Raw genomic sequence first — 20,043 nt, 5'->3', positions numbered from 1 at the left:
GACAGTATACCTGTCTACACCGGAAGAATTTACACATCACCAGTAAGATTTCACATTGTGCCAGACATACCCATGAATACCATGAAAATACAAATGTCACCCATAACCTCTGGTGTCAAGCTGGGCTGTGGAAGGGAAGACTGAGGGCCTGTGATCAAGGTGAAGGGGGTCCATGGTGGTGTCCAGGCTTCGTGGTGGGAAAAGGCTGAGACACCTCTGTTTCTCCTCAGAGGAAGAGAGACTCGGAGAGGGTCATTCCAGCTAAAACATGAAGTCATCACTGAATTATCAGCAACTTCTGTGAACTCTGTCTTTGTTCCTTATCTGGCCACCCTGCTGCTTTTAAGCTCCTACCCCACCCACCTTGAGCATAAGACTCAGGGCCAGTGAGGTTGAGGGAATGGACAACACGTGGCCAACAGAACTTAAAGCACTGGCCTTGGCACCCATATTTTCTCCTCAAAATAGCCTGGGCATAGTCTGTCTTCATGGACATGTGTTCAGCAAGGGCCTAAGCCCAGTTCCATGGAACAATTGTTCCCTTTCTCATCTTTCATCCTCATCTCCACTCAGCCTCCTATATCTTGGACAGTTCTAGTAGCATTGTCTTCTCTACTTAAGAAGGACTCCTAAAAATGTGGAATCATCAACTCGGGAAATTGCTGAAGTTGTTTTTCTATGACCCAGTAATTGGGAATTTTATATAGGATCTCCATGTCTTTTTCTCTTGGCATACCTGGCCTTGCTTAGGTATTTTTTGATACCTTGTGGTAACTGGTATAAAGAAAACGAGAAGGAATTAAGAAAAAGAGGTGTCCTATTGTTTGGGGGTAACGAGGAATGTATTTGCAGATAGAGAAGGAATAAATCAAAGCTGAAATGTGAACACAGCCCTGGTCAAAACCATCTTAACTAATCAGAAACAGACTGCGAATGCTCTGGCAGAAAAAATTAAGAGTCTTTCTAAATGACTGAAAATGCAGTGAGGGTCTAAAAGTGAGCTGAACAATCACAATAAACAATAAAGTTCACCAAATAATATAGCAGCCACCCGTTGCTTGCTGATTGTAATCAGTGAGATCTCGCTGGCTATTCCTTGGACTTGGAAGATGAAGAAATGTGAGGCTTTTTTGCTAAGTAGCCTTGATCAGCCCTCTTTGTGGGCAAAGCTGAGAAAAGGGATTTTTATTGGATAGAACATCCCGGTGGCATTAGACTGGCAAATATAGATGAACTTTTATTTATTTTTTTACAGCTGCACCTGCAGTGAATGGAAGTTCCCAGGCTAGGAGCTGAATCAGAGCTGCAGCTGCCAGCCTATGCCACAGCCACAAAAACACCGGAGCCAGCTGCATCTGCGACATACGCAGCAGCTTTCAGCAATGCTAGATCTATAATCCACTGAGTGAGGCCAGGGATAAAACTTGCATCCTCATGGATACTGTGTTCTTAACCACCTGAGCTGCAATGAGAACTTCTAAATGAACTTTTAAGTGATATTTTTTGCTCAAGAAGGACTTGTTCCTTGGGTGTCAGAGAAGACAAAAACGTTTTATCAGCACCTGAGGCAAATCATTAGCGCCAGCTCAATCACATGCATAACAATAAAGACAAAGGTCCTTGTGTAAGTTTCACAGAAAGAAAATGTGGATGCATGAAATTAGAAATTCTCCTCAAACACAAAAGATAACTCTTTGGGCGGATAAGGGAGGAGCTACTTGGCACCAGAGGCTGGGGTTACTGAGAGGGAGGTGGAAGAAAGGACAGACAGTCTGTGAAGAGGGAGTGTCCTGCCAGCAGTTACTCAATGGGTTTAGGAATAATGGACATGATGCTCAATTTCTAAGAGGTGACCTTGTAAGCTACTGAGATCCCTCATCCAGCCAGCCTACAAAAGGGATAGCTAGTGTGGCAAATAAGTGACAGGTGACTACCTGGGAGTCAAGCAATGTCTCCTTTGCACACCAGTAAATATACATTTAATGAGTCACCTCTGTTGTGGAGTAAAATCTAGTGGAGACCTATGGTTTGCTTCCCCACTGATCCATTCTCAATCTTCCTAACTCCCTCCCGAGAGAGGAGTAGGGATAGGGCACATCAATCAATGAGTACATCACAGTCCTCCACTGTGATCGGCTCAGCGAGAGGCACATGACCTCAGGTGGTCCAATCAGATGAATTCCAGCACTTCTGCAAGGGATGCTGGGACAAATGCTCTTTTCTGTTGGATTTGGCCCCAGGAGGACAAGTGGCCACCACCTTGAGACCATGAGAGTTGGCTCTGTTTGAGAAGGGCACCAGCATATTAGAAACTGAGTCAAGAGACAAAGAAGTTGAAATGTCTTGACTTCATTTCAGAGGTATCTGTACTGATTCTATTTCAGGATTGTTTATTCATATTAAGTTGTGGAATTTGTTTAAGCCAGTTTGAGTTGGACTTGCTGTCCCTCTTACCCCAGAAAGATTCTTAATTAAATCTAAAATGCTTCTGCAATTATATACTATCCATTCCTAAAAGAAAATGTCTACATGGATTCCTCCTTTTTTCTCCTAAAGTACTTGATTTATTCAACAATCCATCGCATTTAACCAAAGACACAGAAATGAATGTACAGCAAAAGCTTCAATAAAATTCAAAATAGAAAAGTTCTTAAAGCCTCCACGTCTTGAGCACTACTCCCAGAGCCATTACCCTTTCCTTCCCAGGTGGGTCCCTCTGAGATTCCTTTAGAATTGTACAATTAGGGAGTTTCCACTGTGGCACAGTGGGTTAAGGATACTCGGGTCACTGCAGAGGCACAGGTTCCAGCCTTAGCCCAGCACAGTGGGTTAAAGGATCTGGCATTGTTGCCGCTTGCAGCTGAAGCTCGGATTCAATTCCTGGCCCAGGAACCTCCATATGCCACAGGGCAGTGGTTAAAAAAAAAAAAGAAAAAAGAATTGTACTATTGTAAAGAAAGTTAAAATGGACATTTCAAGTGCAGAATATAATAGAAAGCCAGGTTAAACTGAAAACTGAGAAGACTAAGTTGTGACAAAGGACTGGATGATATAACCATGAGACTCCCTTCTACTTTCAACATTATTTCTCGTCCAGCCATTTTATAAAACTCCAATTTCTTCCACCCCAGGAATTTTATTTTATTTCGGATCCAATATTCTTTGCTATGGATCTGACCAAGTAGGATAGAATATGACTTTAAAATATATAGGCTCTCGATTTTCATTTTATAATAAATAATGCTCATAGGTTTCTCTGCATTACTGGTTTGAGAATAGTTCTGGATCATAAGGGCTTCTGAAAAGTGTTCACACATTCTAAACTTAGAAATAATAAGAAATATGAATTCAACTTGGATAAAAGTGTACTTTTTAAAAATAATCTTGATACCCTAAGCTTTGATTTGCTTTGCTGAAACAACTCCAATCATAAGGTCATCTACTGAGATCTGACATCTGATCTGCCCTCATCTTTCTTTCATTCATCATTGTGCAGCCCTGAGCACAAATAAAAAGGAGGAGGATGTTGAACCAGAGCTTAATGTGTAGCCAAGATCCATCTAAGCTAAGGATCAGGGAAGGAACTCCAACCAGTCTCCAAATGGCTGTGGCTGAAATGCCAAAGAAAGGTGGTAGCACTGAAGCCAGCCTGGGAGCCCGTCAGGCTGCCAGTGGGCTTCATCTTTCATGGCCTTTTTGGTCCATGAATGGATTCTGATCATGGAGGCCCCAGTTCAGCCTTCTCTTCCCAAGGAGGTATCTGGGGGTGCTGCACCCCCTGGGTGAAAAAGCACTGGGAACACATCAGGTCCCCCTAAAAATCTCACCTGCCCTATGGAACTCCATGGATGTGGATTCTGAATGCCTTAGAGACCAGCTTTTTGGCTCTCATTTTGCAGGTGAGGGAGCTAGTCTCTGTTCAATCAAATCAGAGCCTCAGTCAGCTTGTCTCCAGGTTGAATTCCAATCTCCTGGTCCATCTGAGGTTCTCATCTGTCCCTCCAGGAGACAATGCTGACAAAAAGGGAAGGAAGGAGCCCCCTTCATTTTGTTATTGCCCATCAGATATCAACCAGCCCTTTGTCAAGCCTTATGGTTCCCAAGCCTGGTTCCTCTCACTGGCTCAGAGGTCTAGAGCTTTACCATCCCACGCTTCCCCAGACTTCACCTTGGCCATGGAATTCCCCTGCCCAAGGACCTTCTGTGCTCCTCGTTGCCTCCAACACTGAATTTAAATCCTCTGCCCATGTGGAGAAAGACCTCTATTGTTTGCTTCTAGCCTAGCTATTCACCAGTTTCTTCCTCCCATCCATCCCTCTATGATTTTATTCAACAAAAACAGATCAGACACATGTCTGCTTAGGCTGCCATAACAAAGCATGTATCACAGTGGTGGGCTGGGACATAAACGACCAAAATGTTTTTTCTCACAAGATCCAAAGGTTTTTGAGATCAAAGCATTGGCACGTTGAGTTCTTCTGAAGACTCGCCTTGGCTTATAGATGGCTGCCTCCTCACTGGACCTCATGTGGTCTTCCCTTTACATCTGTCCTAATCTCTTCTTATAAGGACACCTGTCATATAGCATCCACAGGAGTGTCCTCATTTTGCCTTAATTACCTCTTTTAAAGACCTATCTCCAAATACAGTCGCATTCTCGGGTACTGGGGGTTGGGATCAAAACATCTGAATTTGTGGGGACAAATTTAGCCCATAACACCCACCAAGAAGAAACCATAGGATGGGGAGGGGGAAAAGAGGAAAGGAGAGGGAAGGGGACAAAGATGGATGGAAAGTGGTCACTGCTCTCAGGCAGATCATTCGCACGGCTCATCCAGGAAGATGCTGGGCTTCCTTTTTGCCCACATTGGTCTGGGCTCTGAGCCCCTCCTCCCAACACACCCTCACTCTCCTGCCCTCACTGGCCAGTGAGCTGCCTTAGAGGTTTGAGTGCAAGGCTGGACATCATAGGCACAAACAAATACTTAGCTTTCTAACTTAAAGCCACTGAGGCGCAGGAGGGGTGTCTGGCTTCTTCACAGCCTGGCTCTGTATCTTTCAGGTGAGTATAACCTACGTTAGAATATTTCAAAATCCATTTTTTTTTTTTTTTTTTACAACGTACTGGGAGGTTTTCCAGTACCAACAAGTGAAATCCCCAGTCAGCATATCTGGATGAAATATTCTTTTTTTTTCTTCCTTTTTTTTGCTTTTTAGTGCCGCACCAGCAGCATATGGAGGTTCCCAGGCTAGGGGTCTAATGAGTGCTACAGCTGCCAGCCAACACCACAGCTCACGGCAACACCAGATCCTTAACCCTCTGAGTGAGGTCAGGGATCGAATCCACAACCTAGTTCCTAGTTGGATTTGTTTCCACTGCACCATGATACTCACTGAATATTCTTTTTGGTGTTAAATTTTTTATTCTTTTTAGTGTTAAATGTTTACTTTAGGCCTGGAATGATGCGTATGAGAAGCAACATCTTGCTCTGTGAGACAGGAGTGCCATCCTCACCAACATTAACCACGTGACCCTGGAGTAACATCAAGAAGATGAAAAATAACGAGGGTCCTCTAAAATGCGATGTATCTCTAGGTGCGAATAAAAGACCCTGTGATACTTTTCTTCTCCTGCCATTCGCAGAAGAAGTCATCTCACGTATTTATCCAACACGGGCCCCCTAATCCTTCCTAGTTGAGCTAAACATCAACTCCTCTTTGAACACGCCCTAGATGCTCGCAGACAGAAGCCTCAGTTCTTCTCTATGCTCCATTCACAGTGTGGTTTAGTGACGGGGCAGTTGAGAACATGCATTTTGGGATTCAACTGCCTGGCTTCAGATGCAAGCCTTGCCACCTACCTGCTGTGCAAGCCTGGACAAGTTACTTAAAGTCTCTGTGCTTCAACTGCCTCATCTGTAAAATCAGGGTCACAACAGGACCTCTCCCTTGGCTTGTGTGAGGAGGAAATGAGATCATTCACAGGATGGACCTGGTCCAGAATCTGGCACACCCTCGGCCCTTGGGAAATAACACTCTTGATATCGCCTCATCTTTCACAAGTGTCTGCCCTTTCAAAAGGTGAACCTCCCAAGAATAAGAGCACTATTTCTCCAGGTGGCATGGTGCCTAGGACGAAATAATCATCTAGATAATATGTGCGGAAACAAATACGTGTAATAACCCAACTCTAGTTTTAAAACTGACTTTTTCTCCTTCTAAAAGGTAACAAGAAAAGCAACACAGACCAATTAAAATGTTTAAATTAATTAAATAAAGCCCCCACCCCTCCCAAGACTCCTGTCTTTTGGCCTCATTCATAGGTTTTCAGTTAGAACATCCCACAAAGGCCTAATAAATCACACATGTGTAAATTACCTCCTTTTCAATGTTCCATAAAATAAATACTTTTAAATAAGAAGTTGAGGGGTTCCCACCATGGAGCAGTGGAAACAAATCCGAATAGGAACCATGAGGTTTCAAGTTCGATCCCTGGCTGTGCTCAGTGGGTTAAAGATTCGGCGTTGCCCTGAGCTGTGGTGTAGGTCACAGACAAGGCTCAGATCTGGCACTGCTGTGGCGGTGGTGTAGGCTGGCAGCTGTAGCTCCGATTGGACCCCTAGCCTGGGAACCTCCATATGCCTCAGAGCGGCCCTAGAAAAGGCAAAAAGACAAAAAAAAAAAAAAAAGAAAAAGAAGTTGATGATGGGAAGTTATACCCATTATGGAAGAATGAAAAGTAGTTTCATAGTGTTCATTGGGAGTGCCAAACAAACAGTGACCAAAGTTAATAAGTGGAAATTTCTGGAGAACACTTTTCTTGGCAGCATACTACTGCCATCTCCTTGGGTCTGTCCTGCCCAGCACCAAATCCCATGTCTTGAGCCGGAGTCACCACCCCATCCCACACATTATGGTACTGATTATCTTTTTTTTTTTTTTTTTTTTGCTTTTTCTTAGGGCCATACTTGCAGCATATGGAAGTTCCCAGGCTAGAGGTCAAATCAGAGCTGTAGCTGCAGGTCTACACCACAGCTCACAGAAATGACGGATCCTTTCACCCACTGATCGAGGCTAGGGATTGAACCCACATCCTCATAGATACTAGTCGGGTTTGCAACTAAGCCACAACGGGAACTCCCTATTTACCTTTTTATTATCAGGTGATTTTTAAAAAATGATATGAGTTTAACTAGGCATGTAAAAGAATTCATATCATATACATTAAAAGAGCCCCTCTGTGGAGTTTCCATTGTGGCTCAATGGGTTAAGGACCCCTACATAGTCTCCACAAGGATGTGGTTTCAATCCCTGGCCTCAATCAGTGGGTTAAGAACCTAGGGTTGATGCAAGCTGTGGTGTAAGTCACAGATGTGGCTCAGATCTGATGTTGCCATGGCTGGGGCATAGGCCTTAACTGCAGCTCAGATTCGACCCCTGGCCCAGGAACTTCCATGTGCTGCCAAGTTGAGCTGTAAAAAATAAATAAATAAATAAATAAATAAATAAATAAATAAATAAGGCAAGCTCCTAGGTCATAGAATGCGTAAATGCCAGAGCCATAAGTTATCGAATTATTTACACCGGCTGACTTGCAGGTAGATTTCAGAAGCCCTGAGAACATCCCAGGGCCTGAGGCCTCCCAGGCAGGACCAGTCCTCTGGAAGAACATGTCCCCAGCAAGGTTACCAGCCAGCTGCTGGCTGAAGTCAGGGCAAAAAGAAACTCGGCTGCAAAATGTTTCTAGTCTTACAACCCGAGAAGAGTATATATTTTACAGTGGATAATCTCATTCTGAGAGCAAGTTAGTCCTGTATGAAAAGCAGTCTAAGTGTTCTCCCCCCACATTCATCCATGCTAAGAGACATTAGCTAGTCAAACACAACAGAAATATAAGAGCATATTGTTTTCAAGCCTCTACAAACCCAAACTGCCTTGCAAGGTAGGTCAATCAGGTAACAGATGCTAACACAAGGAGCTGCCTTTTTGACACCCTAAGAGTTGAACTGTTTCTCTAGGAAAGAGGTGACCATGGGCTACCATGAGCCTCTAATATCAGGCTATGGAACATTCAAGCCCACCCAGAAATTGACTCTCAGGGAAGGAAAAACAAAAGAAGTGGCAATTATTTAAAATGAGAAATTGACTCTCAGGAAAGGAAAAAACAAAAGAAGTGGCAATTTGTTAAAAATGATTTATCCCCATTTTTCTTTTTTTTCTTTTTTTTAAGGGCAGCACCTGCCACATATGGAAGTTCCCAGGCTAGGGATCAAATAGGAGCTGCAGCTGCCACAGCAAGGCCAGATCTGAGCCCCATCTGCGCCTTACACCACAGCTTGGGGCAACGCCAAGTCCTTTAACCCAGTGAGCAAGGCCAGGGATCGAACCCCCGGCCTCATGGATTGGTAGCCGGGTTGGTAACCAGCTGAACCACAAGGGGAACTCTTATCCCCATTTTTCACAATTTGCCCTGTCACACAAGAGAGACCCCACTGAGACGGATTCAAGCACGCGTCAGGAAAAAAGGATGATGTGTGCTTTTTCACGGGGCTGAGACCAGGGACCTCACAGCCAGCTGGCTCCAGGTGTTGACTCTGGTTTCGCACTTGGTGCCCCGCCCCCCGCGCCCCGCCGGCCATCCCTCTGCCACTGGGCGTCATGTGTCGGTGGGGGCGGATCGTGGGCGACCGCGCTGACGTTAGGAAACCAGGTCCCACCCACACAGCCCGGGTTTCAGTTTCACCCCCGCGGCAAACACCATTATGCAAATGACTTCCCCGCCCACCCCCTCCTAGCCCCCACCCTCTCCCAGCCTTACCTAGTCATTCTTCACTCCGAAGTTAATTCCTCGGCCAACTTAAGCATTTGCATCATTTTTACTTTAAAATGCCCAGGTGCAATTTTGAAAGAAGATTCTCCTTCCCAAGGGCAATCACGGATATAAAGTCATGGAGCAGAGGCAGGTAGAGAGCCCTGAGGCTAAGGAGCAAAGTTCTAACAGAAATGGAGGTCAGAGACACGTGCCAGGGATTACATCAAAGGAAGGAGACCACTGGGGGGGGGAGGGTACCTTTGGATTCCTTCTAGAATCTTCAGGTTTCCTGGGTTTTAGGAAGACAAATGTCTAGTTCACGTTCAAGTCACGTCCTTGAAATTGGGAAGTGCAGTCGTTTTTGTTTGCCCTGTATGTGATTTAGTTTAACTTATGTGATTTGAGGTGCCATCCATGCCGACCAAAAAATTCGCAAGCAGAAATAATGTTGGTAACATGTTAAGGGGTGGAAGAGGGGAGAAGGGAGGGCAGAAAGGCATGCCTTCCAGTGCTTTTATGTTAAATAAATCATCTAGGGGTGTTTTAATGAGGTTTAGACCGGAATGATCCTTTTCAGCTGGAATCTTTATCAGTTCATTTATGAGATGCACATAATCTTGGTGAATGATTTAAGATTTTCCTTTTTCCAAAAACTGTCAAGGGTTTCTACCTATCAGCAGATACACAGGAGGCACCATTTGCTGGACAGTCATTTCTATTTCCCTCAAAGGCATGCTTCCTTGCTCCCACTTACACTCGGTTTCATTTTCAAAGTGTGTTTGCAGGGTTCGTGTGAAGCTCCCAGCTGCAGTGAAGTGACTGATGACTCTGTAAATTATCCTGAGTGCAAAGGAAATCGAGTTCATTTATAAAAAGCTCTTAAGTAATTATAAACTCTACTGCAGGTGGGAAACTTTTATAAGACCAAAACTACCGAAGCACAGACGCTTCTCGGAAAGCCCCAAGTAGTAAAGAAATCCTCTAGTGACCTGTCACTCTTCTTAAAGCTGATCCACCTCAAGGGTGAGACCCACCAAATGTACAGCAAGACAGAGCCCACCTTTCCTTGCAACAGATTCTGAGCAAACTCAGAGGCTTTTTCTGCCTCCGGGGAAGGTCCTGGGCGCACAGCCAGGGTGAGGAGAGCTGCAACTGCAAAGCTAAAGGCCACCCCCCACCCCCCCACCCCGGTCCAGCCCAGTGGCCTGAGCACATCCCTGCATTAGATGAGGAGCCGTGAGTTGGGCTCTGCTTCCAGGTAGAGGGCATCAGCCACTTTTAGCAAACCAAGACTTTGAAGAGACTGACTTGCCCGAGGTTCCAGAGAAGCTAGAACTCAAGCCATTTGGTTTTGCCCACCACATACAAGCTAGTACATCTTGGCGGGGGCAGGGAAGCAAAGTAACCAGAGGTACAAATTCTACCTTCTGAACACTGTTTACTCAACAATGGCTTTGTTTTCTCTGCTCCGTGTGGACACATCTGGTGAAGTCTGGGATGTGAAATTAGGGATCTCATTGTTTCCACATAGGAAAACCATCTTCTCCACCAGCCCTATTGCTAAAAACAGCTGATATCAGGAGGGAAAGTTGACCTTGGTCCTGGCCTGCAGGGAACCTGTGTCCCTTCCTCACCCCTAGGCAGAATCGGAGAACCTGGGTCTTTTCACCACTCTGTGGGAGACGTTTGTCATCTCCCTTCCTTCCTTATTTCCTGAGGAACACTGTGGTTGCCACCCCACAGCTGTGGGCTGAGGCAGGGAAAGGAGAGGGGTCCCTGCATCCCTTGGGAGCATCAGTGGGTCTTCACATGCTCTCGTAAGGAATATAACATCCTGGTGATCAAAGTTATGGGACTGTCAGATGTCCTAGACTCAGAGTCACACCAGGAAGGGTGAACATATAAATACTACAAATAAAATGATGGTATCAGCTACATGATTTTAGATAGTCAAGATTAAGGAGTGTATCAGTCAGGACAAGCTGGGTTATTCTGTGGTAACAAACATATACCTATACCTGTACCTCAGTAGCTTATCCAAATAAAAATTGTTCTCGGGAGTTCCCGTGGTGGCACAGTGGTTGACGAATCCGACTAGGAACCATGAGGTTGCGGGTTCGGTCCCTGCCCCTGCTCAGTGGGTTGAAGATCTGGCATTGCCGTGAGCTGTGGTGTACGTTGCAGACATGGCTCGGATCCCGCGTTGCTGTGGCTCTGGAGTAGGCCAGTGGCTACAGCTCCGATTCGACCCCTAGCCTGGGAACCTCCATATGCCGCGGGAGCAGCCCAAAGAAATAGCAAAAAAAAAAAAAATTTTCTCACACTGAACATATGACACTCATTTCTTTTGGCAAAGCAAGTCTCACTGTCATGCACATGATTTCAGAAATACTGGGCAATTATAATATACCATATGTGTGTAAGATAAGAGAAAGAAAGTCAGCCCTCCATATCCACCAGTTCTGCACCTGTGGATTCAACCAACCATAGATGGAAAATATTTGGGAAAAAAATTCCAGAAAGTTCCAAAATGCAGAACCTGAATTTGCCACATGTCAGCAACCATTTACATAGCATTTAAAGTTGACCCTTGGAGTGTTCAGGGTACTCACCCTGACATAGTCAAAAGTCCACATACACCTGTCACTTAGTGTCAGAGGGGGGATTAGTTGCAGGTCCTGCCACAGATACCAAAATCCCCAGATGCTCAAGTCCTGTAGTTGGCCTTTAGTATCTGTGGTGTCACATCCATGGATTCAACCTATTGTGAATCATATGGTACTGTATTTATAGAAAAAATTCCATGTTTAAGGGGACCCTTGCAATTGAAACCCATGTTGTTCAAGGGTCAAAGGTACATTGTTTTTACAACTATTTGCATAGTGTTTACCTTGTATTAGATATTATAAGTAAACCAGAGATGATTTAAAGTATGTGTGTGAGGGAGTTCCTGTCATGGCACAGCAGAAATGAATCCGACTAGGAACCATGAGGTTGCAGGTTCGATCCGTGGCCTCACTCAATGGGTTAAGGATTCAGTGTTGCCATGAGCTGTGGTGTAGGTCACAGATGTGGCTTGAATCTGGCATTATTCTAGCTGTGGTGTAGGCTGGCAGCAACAGCTCCAATTAGACCTGTAGCCTGAGAACTTCCATATGCTGCAGGTACGGCCCTAAAAAGACAAAAGACCAAAAATAGATAAATAAATAAATAAAAATAAATAAAGTATATGTGAGAGGATGTGCATAGCTTATATGCAAGTACTGTTTTAATAAGGGGCTTGAGAATCCATGGACTTTGGTGTCCAAGGGGGGTCCTGGAACAAATTCCCCATGGATCCTGAGGGATGACTGTATTTACAAACAACACTATGACTGGCACAGGAAAGGGGGAGTGGAGAAAGGAAAAGAACAGCACAAAGACTAGAAGGTAATTTTCCTGAGCCTGGCACATAGCAGAGTGTTTGGCATCCATCTTCTCATTTAAGCCTCACAACCACACTATGAGGTGATCACTGTTGAAAGTCCCCTCACAAATGAGGAAACAAACCCAGGAAGGTTAAAAAATTTGCCCAAGGTCAAACTGCCACCAAGTGGTAGAATTTAGGTGAAGATCAAGGACTCTCCAACTGCAGACCAGCTTGCTGCTTTCAGAGGGAAGAAGTAGAAAGCTCTGCAAAGTCAGACGTGTTCCTGCAACTTCAGGAAGGCAGGCTCCAAAGAGGTATGTTCATGGAGTTTGAGTCTCTAGGGAAAGGATAGCTCAGGAGGGCTAGGAGGCTGTCAAACATTTCATTCTCCTCTACAATGGAATGGGAGCCCAATGAGAAAGAACTGCAGGGCAGTAGAGCTCTGGGGGAAAGGACATAAATGCAATATACAAAGATGGTTTATAAGGTAGCCAGTGCCCAGCACACAGTAGGTGCTCACTTTGTAGTTTTAAATGGAACTCAACAGAACCCTGGTAGAACATTCTCAGGAAGGCATGAATTTAAATGGGCTACAGAGAAATAGAAAAGCTTGGGTTGGAAGAGAAAGCAGAATTTCTCTCCTACTATTTTATGGATCTCTTCTGTCAAAATATGTTACTACCAGGCCAAAGACTGTAATAGAGTTCTCCAGAGAAATAGAATTGAGCGACAGAGATTTATTGCAAGGAATTGATTTATGTGATTGTGGAGGCTTGGTAAAAAAGAGTTGCAGTCTGAGTCTAAAACAGTCTGTTGGCAGAATTCTCTCTTCATTGAGGAACCTCACTTTTTTCCTATTTAAGCCTTCAACTGATTAGATGAGGCCCACCTGGGTTGTGGAGGGCACTCTGCTTTATTCAATGTCTGTAGATTTAAATGTTAGACTCATCTAAAAAATAACTTTACAGAAATATCTAAAATAATATTTGGCCAAATATCAGATTACTATGGCCTAGAAAGTTGACATACAAAATTGACCATCACAAGGACAACATAGAGCATGTTAGGCAACTGAGACCCAGAGAGGAGGTAGAGATGCTCAAAGGGCACTTGGATGATGACCGCTGGGTCCCCCTCCTGCCTCAGTGACCTACAGCCCAGCAGCCAGGTGGTGAGTTCTTTAAGCCACCATGCTGGGCTTCTCACATCTTCAGAAGATGTGGGCAATTCTGGTGGCCCAGAGGGAAGGAGATGATTGCATAAATCTTGAACCTTATGCTTGCCCTTGACAAGATGTGAATATATATATATATATATTTTTTAAAATGCTTTAGAAAACCTTAGAAAAGGAAGTAGTGAGTCCCAGGAACCAAGCAGGCTAGTAAGACAAGGTCACATCCAGCTGGTCTCGTTTTCTTGTGGCAAGGGCTCAAGCTGGGTAAATCAAGAAAATATGGAAAGAAATCTATCTAGACTTCAGCAAGGCACCCAGCAAAGAAATGCTAGATGCCAAATGCAGAAGTATGTTCAGCAACAAGTTTAGTCATTTCACATATGGGTGACTGACCCCAGAATTCTAAATGGCAATGCCTGGAGGGCCAACTCCCTCCATTCATGCCCCAGACCTCCACCCTCTGCCCTGTCCAGTCCACCCCTTTTCAGTGACTGACAGCAGTACAGTCTGAGTGTTTGTTAGATCTACTGATGCCCCAGCCCCTGGAGGGATAGGGAATTCAAACAGAATCTCAGAAGACTTTGGCAGCATAGGATAATGGCTTAGAGATTACAAAACAGGCTTTAATAAAGGTAATACTAGTTCATGCACTTTGGGTGCAAAAAGAAAAAAAAAACCCTAATTCCATAAGTTTAGAATATAGGAGACTTGTCTTTTGTAGCAGAAATTAAAGAGGAAAAAAACCCTTAAATATTTCATTAATAATAAGTGCAATACTAACAAAAATGCAACATGGCCATCAGTGAACCAAAAAGCTCCAAGGCAACAAACGAATCGGGTCCTATAAGGTGGGTGGTTGTGGATCATTCCATTCTGGGTCCACTGGACCACACCTGAAGCTTCTTATTTCTTTCTGAAGTCCACAGTTTTAGAAGCATGGAAGCACATGCGACTATTCAGGGAAAAGTGACCAGACAGCAAGCGGATTTGCTCCTTGGGTAGAAAGTAGTCAAAGGAACTCTGGGCCTGGAAATACCTTGGAGGGACATGAAAGGGACGTGAAGACAGACAGATTGATCCATTCTGTACCAGGGACCGAATGTGGATCAGAAGCTGGCAAATTTTCAATGACCAGACTGGCTCAATGAAAACCCGAATTTTCCAGCCATTAGAAGATGGTCCAGGAGTTCCCGCTGTGGCTCAGTGGAAATGAATCTGACTAGGATCCATGAGGACGTGAGTTTGTTCCCTAGCCTCACTCAGTGGGTTAAGGATTCAGCGTTGCCCTGAGCTGTGGTGTAGGTCACAGACGTGGCTCCAATCTGGCGTTGCTGCAGCTATGGTGTAGGCTGGCAGCTGTAGTTCTGATTTGACTCCTAGCCCAGGAACCTCCATATGCCACAGGTGCAGCCCCAAAAAGCCAAAAAGCCAAAAAGCCAAAAAAAAAAAGAAGATGGCCTGGCATCTGGTCATTGGAGGAGATGGTATAGAGCAGGGAGGTATAGATGAGGTTATAGGAGATGGTCTCCGGGTCCTCTTAAAGCTTCAAGTGAACCTAAAGAAGGAATAACAGCTCTGCAAAAAGCAAGGGCAAAGCGAGAGCAAAAAATTATGATGTAGCCCCTGAGGCCCACGGTGGAGGTAAAGACCGTGGTCAAAGGGTTTCTAACACTTTCCAAGCACCTACTCAAGACTGAACTCTGCATGGAGAATTTCACATTTAACATGGGCAGCAGCCTCTGAAATAGGGGTTATCATTTACCCCCATCTTCCAGATGAGGATACTGAGACTTAGGGATGCAAACCACATTACCCAAACACATGGCTAGTAAGTGGTGGGCTAGAAATCCAAACCTGGTCTGTGGGACTCCAGTGATAAAAGAACCAGCGGTCTCCAGGGAAGAAGGGTCACATGGATTGTGTTTAAGAGCATAAAGCAGATTAAAAGTCTGAAAGAGAGGCTTAAATGATCCATTCAGCTATTCCTTGGCTCCCCCAGTCCTCATTTTAGCAAATTCCTATGAGAATAGAACATATGGGAGAAATTCATATCCAAAATCACTAAGTAAAAGAAAGAAAACCCATAAATCTAGGGCAGAAAAGCACCACCAAAGATACAACCCTTTAGAGGATGAGCCTATACAATTTGAACTTGAAACATGCGTGGGAAAAAACTGGTGGATGGGCCAGATAGAAACCTCCCTGTGAAGGGACAGACCTGTCTGGGAGCAGGAAACCCAAGCCCGTGAGAGGGAGTCACCAGGTCTCGTGGGAGGGGCTGAACCGGTCAGCAGCTGCTGACCCTGAAAGCTGCCTTCTGTCAGGGGGACCAAATAGGTCATCAGGCAGGTGGCGCTGCCCTTTATCACAGGAATAAAGGGTCCTGCTCCCCAAACCAGGAGTCCTGTTCTTCCCCAGCACGAGAATCACATCCCATGTATTTGCAGTTAGCCATGGGTCAAGATATGTAGAGATGAAAGTGTACTGTTTGAAACCAGAAAGAGATTTGACACTTCAGCCAGCAAAATTCTGAATTTGCTATTTAAAGCATGGAAACCAGAAAGAAGAATGCAATGGTGAACGTATTTATCTTTTTTTTTGTCTTTGTACAGCCACACCTGCGGCATATGGAAGTTCCTGGGCTAGGGGTCAAATTGGAGCTGCAGCTGGCAGTCTACATCGCAGCCACAGCCACACCCACACCAGATTCGAGCCACGTCTGTGATCTATACCACAGCTCATGGCAATGCCCGATCCTTAACCCACTGAGCGAGGCCAGGGATCGAACCCGCATCCTCATGGATACTAGTTGGGTTCTCAGCCCGCTGAGCCACATGGGAACTCCTAAAGTATTTGTCTTTATAATCCAGCATGATGATGTCAACTGGCCAAACATTTCACCCAGACACTGGCTGCATAATTCATCCAATGGCGTGGATGTGAGTCTTTTAAAAGTATCACCAAAAATGGGCTAAAATTGGAGTGCCTGTCATGAGGTCTTGGCTTTGATGCCTGGCCTCACTCAGTGGGTTAAGGATTTGTGACTGCTGTGAGCTGTGGTGTAGGCTGCAGACGTGGTTCAGACCCCGCACTGCTGTGACCATGGCATAGGCCAGCAGCTGCAGCTCCAATTCGACCCCTAGCCGGGGAACTTCCATGTGTCGCGAGTGCAGGCCTAAAAAGACACACACAAAAAAAGGGGTCTAAAATTTATATATTGATGTTTTAACCCCTACCTAATACCTCAGAATAAGACTGTGTTTGGAGGTAGGGCCTTTAAAAAGTTGGTTAAAGCAAAATGAGGTCCTACGGGTGGGCCCTAATCCAAGATAAGAGAGGAATAAGACACACAGAGACATCAGGGTGCTCAGAGACAGAGGAGGTGCTATGTGAGGACCAAGTGAGAAGATGGCCATCTGCAAGCCAAAGTCAGAGGACCCAGAAGAAACCAAACCTGCCAACACCTTGATCTTGGACTTCTGGACTTCAGAACCATGAACAAATGAATCCTGTTGTTGCAGCCATCCAGTCTGTTGTATTTTGTCATGGAAATCTCAAGCAAACGAGGATACATTTCAAAACCACTTTGCCTTTTCTATTTGCTTACAAAGACTTGCAAGGCATCCAGGTTTCATATCTCCTGGGCCACGGGACACAACTGAAGCCATGCCAGCCTGCAAGTGCTCAGAGGTCCCTCCACCCACATGGTCTCAGACCACTTGTGGATTTGGATTTCACAAAACTTGTATGATGTCATCCCAGTGGCATCCTAATTAAGGACTCTGGTGCAGAACAAGACTGCCACATCGACGACAGAAGCCCACAGGTACACACACAGCCGCAGAGTTAGCTGGGGACAGATGTGGAGAAAAGCAACTGAATCCACCTTGAGCATGAATGACAAGTCTCCAATGGTGGGAAAAAGCGGCCAGCATCCCCCAACGAAAGGCCCCAGCTATGTAATTTGGAGTCATATTCCTGCTCCATGTGATTAATAAAGACTATTCCAAATGGATCTGGTTCTTTCGAAGGTGGGCATATTCTTGCTATTTGGAAGCAGCCACATCCACTGCTCACTGAACTTCCTGTCCTGGAATCTCATGAGTTTGCACATGGAGGGTTGTTAATAAAAGGCTAAGTAGATAATTCAAACCTGTGGGTTTGGAAGTCAGTTTGGGTTGCTTAAGCTCTGATTTTCAAGCTCTTCTTTGGGAAAAGCTTTGGAGGCCCACCGTGTTTTTTTCTGGATGATTGCTAAAGTGACAAAGTTCATGTGAGAGAGTTTAGACATTGCCAGATGAAGTGAGCCCAGTGGGGGCCTGGCTGGGTCATAGCTGGTGTGATAAGGGCTCTTTCCACCCTGTTTCTCCATGGCTCTGAGGAGTTCCCCAGAAGGAATTCTAGCCCAGTTTTGAGCAAGATCAACCTTGGCAGAAAGCATGTCCTGAGGGATTTGGGGGCCATATTTATTTGCATATCTATGTCACAGCAGGCTTGATCAGGACACATTCACCCTTCCTGCTGAGTTCCAATCCTCCACCACCTTACTCTTTCACCAGCCAAAGGACACCCAACACCCCCTCTCAAGGACAGTCTGGACTTGCCCACCTCCATGCACCTGCTGACCTCTGCACTCAGGCAGCCTTCCGTCATCACCACTGTACGTCCAAATCCACCTGCCTCTCAAGGTCTGGTCCAGACGCCACCTCTATCACAAGCACTGCGGTCCCAGCATAAGCCACTCTCCCCATGGACCTCCAGCTCCCGTGGCTCAAATCCCCCTTCACTGGTGTCATTTCCACCAAAATTCTTTTCTGATTGACTGTTGCATCCTCATCAGAACCTAGAGTGCTTAATAAAATATCTGTGGGTTTTCACCTCATTCAAATCCCATTACTTCTTTGTTGCCGTGTAAAAATACTTCCCATAGTGTATTTTGATGTTCTTTATAATCTACAATGATGATCATGTCTGCCCTTCTAAGCACTAAAAATCTTCCATAAGTCTGTCCTGGTTATATGCCTTAACTGAGAAGGGATTAAAATGTCACAGTCTCAGAGTTCCCATGCGGTGTGGCAAGTTAAGAATCCAGCATCGTCACCACAGCAGCCAAGGTCTAGGTCACCACTATGCCTCTGGTGTGATCCCTGGCCAGAGAACTTCCACATGCCATGGGTGCAGCCGAAAAAAAAAAGGATGTCACGGTCTCAACATCTGCACATAAGGGCACATCAGAGCATATTCAGACAGAAATGCTCCCAGATATAAATGTGTGCACCTGGACGGGGCAATAGATGGGAATGGACAGAGGACAGAGAACAGAGTTTGTGTGAATTTCTTTAGGAGCCTGTCTGGAGCTGCTGCTTTTTTTTTTTTTTTTTTTTTTGGTCTTTTTTTGTCTTTTCTAAGGCCAAACCTGTGGCATATGGAGGTTCCGAGGCTAGGGGTCTAATTGGAGCTGTAGCTAACGGCCTACACCAGAGCCACAACAATGCAGGATCCGAGCCACGTCTGCAACCTACACCACAGTTCACGGCAACACCGGACCCTTAATCCACTGAGTAAGACCAAGGATCGAACCTGCAACCTCAAGGTTCCTAGTTGGATTCATTAACTACTGAGCCACGACAGGAACTCCAAGCTGCTGCATTTGATCCCAACATAAAGCCTGGGTCTAGGAGATGTTGTCTCCTGCATAAGCATCAAGCCCCAGACCCTGTGACTTCCAAATCACAGGGCTTGTTTGAACTATCTACTTAGTCCTTTACTAAGAATGTCAAAGTGTGAATTTGTGAGATCCCAGGACGGGCAGCTCAGGGAGCAGCAGATTTTGCTGGTTCCAAACAGCAAGAAATTCCTTTGGTTTAAAAGAACCGGATCCAACTGGAATCAGCCTTGTGAAGTGCGAGCCTGGCTCTGCAGTTACTGACCAGCAGTGCTGAGCCGTCCATCACACTGATTTCACCTGTCTGTCCCTCCCCACCTCTCCCCATCACCATGCTGTCTCCACGCAGACAACTGGCCGAAGGAGCTGGCCATGCTGCAGTGGCCCTCAGGGCAGCTGCTACGATGGGCGCCTGGCATCCAGATGTTCCCATCTGTGGTTGGTACTGCTCAGCACCAAGGCACATGAGGGAAAGACGGACTCCCTCTGTAATCCCAATGCTTGGGTGAGAGAAACTACCCCAGTCCCCACCCTCACACGGTCACAGTCTATACAGGTGAGCCTTGGTGGTACTATCTGTTAAGTTCTCCAAAGTCAGTGGTGATATGGGTAGCCTGGAGTTTCATAATTCATTTAGCCAGTTGTTCCTGCTGCTCTTTTTATTCATTTACTGGCCACCTGCAGCATACAGAAGTTCCAAGGCCTGGGATCAAACCTGTGCCACAGCAGCGACCACGCCGGAGCCTTAACCCACTGAGGCACCAGGGAACTCCCCTGCTGCCACTTCCACCTTGATCGCGGCTCTCGTGTGTGCATCTTACTCCCCACCACGGTCCGGGTCACCCTGGCTTCTACGCGAAACTTTTAAATACCACCACGCATGCGCAGGTATGCATACACGCATGCGCCGCCAGCAGGTGAAAGGCCCTGCCTCGGGATCTGGCCGTCTAGCCCTTAATAGAGGTTCCTCCTCCAGCCGTCAG

The 20,043-nt window shown here is 45.7% G+C and overlaps 2 long non-coding RNA genes across 14 annotated transcripts in view; both read right to left on the bottom strand.

Moving 5' to 3' along the window:
• LOC110259966 overlaps positions 1-9,989 on the bottom strand; it is a 36,240-nt gene extending 26,251 nt beyond the window's left edge. Inside the window, exon 1 of the long non-coding RNA XR_002342503.1 lies at positions 8,819-9,989. This is a non-coding gene — a long non-coding RNA (uncharacterized LOC110259966). The remainder of the gene's footprint in view (positions 1-8,818) is intronic.
• The window catches only part of LOC106509733, a 283,958-nt gene that overhangs the window by 243,215 nt on the left and 20,700 nt on the right, over positions 1-20,043 (bottom strand). The gene's annotated exons all lie outside the window — the stretch shown is intronic.

This window comes from Sus scrofa, chromosome 3 (assembly GCF_000003025.6).
Source record: "Sus scrofa isolate TJ Tabasco breed Duroc chromosome 3, Sscrofa11.1, whole genome shotgun sequence".
NCBI classification, from domain to species: Eukaryota; Metazoa; Chordata; class Mammalia; order Artiodactyla; family Suidae; genus Sus; species Sus scrofa.
The sequence above is the reverse complement of the archived record's forward strand: the minus strand, read 5'-3'. Positions and strand labels throughout refer to the sequence as shown.